General features: G+C 36.3%; 1 pseudogene; it reads right to left on the bottom strand.

Moving 5' to 3' along the window:
- LOC18013964 overlaps positions 1-2,952 on the bottom strand; it is a 4,026-nt pseudogene extending 1,074 nt beyond the window's left edge.
- Positions 2,953-5,278: the final 2,326 nt, after the last annotated feature.

Below are 5,278 nucleotides of genomic sequence, written 5' to 3'. Positions count from 1 at the left end.
CCACCAAAGTTGAGCATCACTGAAATCCAAATTATCTAGATTAATCATGGCATTCCAATAGAAGAAGGCAATTCCACCAGATTTATGCATCCTCTAAGATCCAATAATTCAAGATTTGCAGCATTCCCAATAGAGGAAGGGAGCTCCACCAGACTTGAGCAAAAACTAAAATCCATTAGTGGCATTTCCAATAGATGATGAAAGCCTTACCAGACTTGAGCATCCGCTGATGTTAAATTTCTTGAGATTAAAGAAATTCTCTATAGAGAAGGGGATTTTCACCAGGCTGGAGCAATTATATAGATATAAGTCCTTGAGTCAAGTGGCATTCTCGATAGAAAAGGGGAGCTCCACCAGCCTTGAACAGTTACCAAGTTCCAATTCTTCGAGCTTAGTGGCATTTCCAATAGAGACGGGAGCTCCACCAGACTTGAGCAACCACTTAAGTTAAATTTCTTGATATTAATGAAATTCCCAATAGAAGAAGGCAAATTTCTTGAAGACTTGAGCAACTACTAAGATTCAAGGTCTCGAGATTAGTGGCATTTCCGATAGACAAGGGGAGCTCCTCCAAACTTGAGCAAAAACTACAATCCAATTCCTTAAGATTAGAGGCAGTAGATAGATCAGGAAGCACCTTCAGGTTTACAGAAGACCTCAAATCCATCCACTTGAGATTTCGAAGCGGCTGTATAGACAAAAGAAAGACAACTTTCATGAACATATTCTAATACTCTTTGTAGTACACACGACTACTGACTAAACATTAAAGACATATCGACGCCAATAGTTGTTCATAATAGAAACAGATCGAAAAATAGTTGATTTTCGAACCAAGATAAACTTTGATAAAAGGTAAAAAAGAATTACTTACTTTAATTCCTTCCCACAACTTCCCAAGCTTGCTGTCATGCATAACTAGTCCGATTAGGAACTCCGGGTTAACAATAGTAGGCAAAATTGTCATCGGAAAATGATCAAAATGCAATAACCGAAGTTTACGAGATAGATAGTTCAAACATTGTGGGAAATAAATTTTGATGGGATGAAAATAATTACTATAGATTCTTAAGGATTGGAGATTAGACATTCCTTCAAAGCCTCTCTCACTTATATATAATTCGTCATCGTCATAAGCGTCCTTGAGCTCTAAGCCTATGACACTTCTACTACTACTACCCTGAAAATATAAGAGAGGAGATTTTTAGTTGTCAAAAAAAACTCAATTTGTAGGCAACAATGCAATTAAAGACTAATTTTAAACTTACTATTGCATCACCAGTCAATACTTCACAAATCTCTCTTCTATCAATCAAAAACTGACGTTATCCAGGCTTATGAACAGATTGTTTACAAACAATTTCTCTACCCAGTTGGACTAACAAATTATGCATTTCCATATACCTCGAATTGATAGTCATGAGAGATTTATCAGCTAAGACGTGAAGTCCTTGCTTCACATCAGGAAACTTCTTTACAAGATACTCTTCCACTTTCTCCATTTCTTTATGGTTGAAAAAACATGCTATATGAAGGAATAAATATTTATCTTTATCACACAAGGCATCATAACTGAAGTTTAAATTGCTCTCAGTTTCTCCATCAAGGCTAGTCTTTATCCTTGGTAGTTCGTTTTTCCACTCTTGTTTGGACATTCCCCGGAAATGTGAGCCTAAAACCTTAAGTCCCAGAGGAAGTTCACCGCAAGATATGTAACTTCCCACGCAAGCTCCCAGAAGCTATCTTTAGGGGAATTTTGACAAAACGCATTCATGCAAAAGTTTTGAAGAGCCTCATTATTCGATGGAAAATCCACTTTGTAAATATGTTTGGTTCCATGTGCCTTCAAAAGTTTTCGATCTTCCGTTGTGATAATAACTCGACTCCCAGGACCAAACCAACAGATTTCTTTCGCCAAGGCATCTAGCTGTCCTAACCTATCCACATCATCAAGAATAACAAGAACTTTTTTGTCCTTCAACCTTTTTTGTACAACTCCTAAATGAGGAACCTCGGTAACATTCTGGTTGAATGTTTGAGACAAGAATTCTGTTTGTAAGTGCAATTTTGTGCTGCACTCATCATTACAAGGCCTCGGATAGGGTACTTTGATATTCTCCATAAAAACACTAAGCTGGAATTGATGAGCGTGTTCGCTAAATAGCAATCTGGCGATGGTGCTCTTACCAATCCTAGAAGGACCCCAAATCCCTATCATCCTCACTTCATTTGACTCTAGGCATAACACCGGTTTCATTTTCTCCATATGGGCTCCCATCCCAACTAAGCCGATGATGTGATAGAAGATTAAGAGCAAGAAGTAATCAAAAGAACGAACCAGATGCTAGTATGCTAACCAGCTATTGTGGCTATTTTCGACAAAGCTTGCCTCCATTTCCCAATGTCTTCATTTGTTTTACCAGCACAAGTTTTTCTGAAGACCTTCCCAAAGTCTCTGGTCTGCTTCTTTACATCGTATGGATCCACTTCATAGAAAATGGTCATTACTATTTGACCCAACTCATCCATTCCCTTCATGATCTCCACCAATTCGTTCAAGCACCATGTTGAAGAAGCATAGTTCCTAGAGAGTAAGACAATTTGCGATCATCGACCCTCTAATTGCTTTAATGAGCGCAGGACTGATCGCCTTATTCCTCTCAATATCATTATCGACGAATGGATCGATTCCCTTGATTTTGAGCTCCTTTAAGATGTGACTGAGAAATTATTTGCGGACGTCTGCCCCGTGGAAGCTTGGGAAGACATGGTGCTGTGCTCCCAGTTGTGAGGCAAAGAAGATGGAGGAGATGAAGGAGATAAAGAAGAAACCGTTGTACTGATTTCTGGATGGAAACTGAATTTTCTGTAAACCATTAGAAATATTGTGTCGAAAAGCTTGAAGAAGCATATTGCAGCAATGACAGTGCTAAGGCATAACAAAGAATCCATTAATATGATGGAGTGAGGATTTAATATCACAGAGCTTTTTAGAGAGCTACGTAAAAAATGAATTACTACTTAACTTCATTGCCTGAAAATGTTGAAATAGAACTCTCTTTCCATGGAAAATTTGAGCCACAAAATCATTGACCTTATCATGTATAGGTTCCATAAAGACGTCGTCCTGAAGTTAGAATTTAATGTTTTGGTCCACCATTCTAAGAAGATATAACCTTTATGATCATGAGATTGAACTACCTACAATCTCCTACAAATTTTCTAGAAGAAGTAATAATAATAACTTAGCAATTTTATTATACGAAACCAAACGCCAATTTCTAGGAAGTGTGACCAATATCAATGCCTCAGTCAAAATATGAGTTCACACATCTGCAGATATAATCAAATCATGATTTTTACTCATACCTAAAACTTCTCATCGTCTTTTTAGCATCATCTCCACATTCTTCGTTTTCTTCAGTTTCAACTTTCAAGGCTTTTCTCCAAAATGATAATTTTGGGAATCGCGGTTCCACGGCGTTTCCCCGCGTTTCCTGTATATGATTTCATCTTTGGAAACTTCCACAAGAGACATAAATAGATTATCTAATTTATCTCACTTTACAAAAACAGTCATCACTGGTCGAATCCCCTCTCTTCCTGATTTCCAGTTACTCCTCAGAGATATGGACACCGCTTCTAAGGATTTTGAACTTGGCCTGGAACGATCCTTGACTTCTCATAAAATGCAACATTTCAGTCGGGAGATGCTGAGAGACTTCTTAAGCAATTACAAAGAGCAGACTTATGGTAGCTCTCTACTTTCCTATTCTTTTCATCAAGAAGAGATTCATGGTTTTTATGGTCTCTAAGAAATTCCTTAATCAATGAAGCTTCATCAACAAATTATCTGTCCAAGCTTTCCAGTTAATTCTCCTCATTATCGCCATCCAACCAGGCAAACATACAGAGAGATGAACAGAAGGTATCAGTAACCTGTTTTTGTTGTTTCTCATGATGAAACTATTCTGTTTGACTAACTCCCAAGTAACCATCGTAGCTAGTGGTGTTTTTACGGGTTACCCGACCCGTTTAAACCCTGTCCGTTTAAAGCCGTCCGTTTAAAACCTATTTGTATATTTAATATTGGTTTAGGCCCGTTTATTTTAAAGTCCACCGGGCTTAATAAACCTTTTTAAACCCGTTTATTTTTTATTTAATTATTTATATTATATTTGAATTATTGTACTATTATATATGTTATAAAATTATAATATATATTAAGATTTTTTTACATATTTTTTTAAAACATAAAATCTTAAAGAAAATAAAAGAACTTTCTGAATTATATCATAAACAAAATCCAACATTTTATAAGTAAATAAGTAATTAATAGCAAAATCCAATTCAAAATTATAACATCAACGTTTTGTTTAAACAAACACAAAATTATAAAATAAATATATGTAGAAGTTATCATTGACTTAAATTTGATCTTTTTCTTCAGCATCTGCAAAAAAAAAAGGAAAAACACTTAAACTAAGAGAATTTAGAAACATTTAACATTTTTTTTTTTTAGAAATACCTTTGTTTTCATGACATGCTTGAATTTCCTGCTCTTGATCCTTCAGTTCCCGAGCTACTTTCTGTTTCATCAATATCCTCTATGATACCTGTAATTCAAAATATTAATTAGTTAAGAAAATCATATAACTATAAAATTGTTTTTGTAAATTAAGGTTTTACCTTTATAATCTTCAAAACCGCGTAGCCAATTGCGAATGCAGAGTAAAGCTTGCACATTCTTGGGCAGTAAGCAATTTCTATATGAAGTTAAAACCCGAGCTCCAATACTAAATGCTGACTCTGAAGCTACCGTGGTAATTGGGATAGTGAGCAAATCACGTGCCATTTCAGCTAAACCACTAAGCTGATGTTTATTTTCTTTCCAATAGCTCAAAATATCCAAATCTGGAAAAGAACTTCGCGCTAGCCTCGGCTCACCCATCTTCAAGTATACATCGAGAAGAGATGTTTTCACGTAAACGAACCGATCAATACCTGATTTGGTGAGATGGGTTTGGACTAGCTTGAACGAATCGACAGAGGCAGTTAGGCTTGGAGAAGGATAGACATTGTGAAATGATTTGGTGTAAGAGAGGAACGAAGTAAGTCACGGAAGATTGCGATAGGAGAAGAGAAGTTATCAACATGGACACAAAATTTCAGTAGAGAGTGGAAGAAAGAAAGGTCTTTATAGTGAAAAGAGCTATGGGTTTGCTGATTCGGATACTCTCAGTCTCCTCTAGTCTTGTGTTGTTGTCGTACTATGAAT

The sequence above is a fragment of the Eutrema salsugineum genome, unplaced genomic scaffold (assembly GCF_000478725.1).
Source record: "Eutrema salsugineum unplaced genomic scaffold, Eutsalg1_0 scaffold_4, whole genome shotgun sequence".
NCBI lineage: Eukaryota > Viridiplantae > Streptophyta > Magnoliopsida > Brassicales > Brassicaceae > Eutrema > Eutrema salsugineum.
The sequence above is the reverse complement of the archived record's forward strand: the minus strand, read 5'-3'. Positions and strand labels throughout refer to the sequence as shown.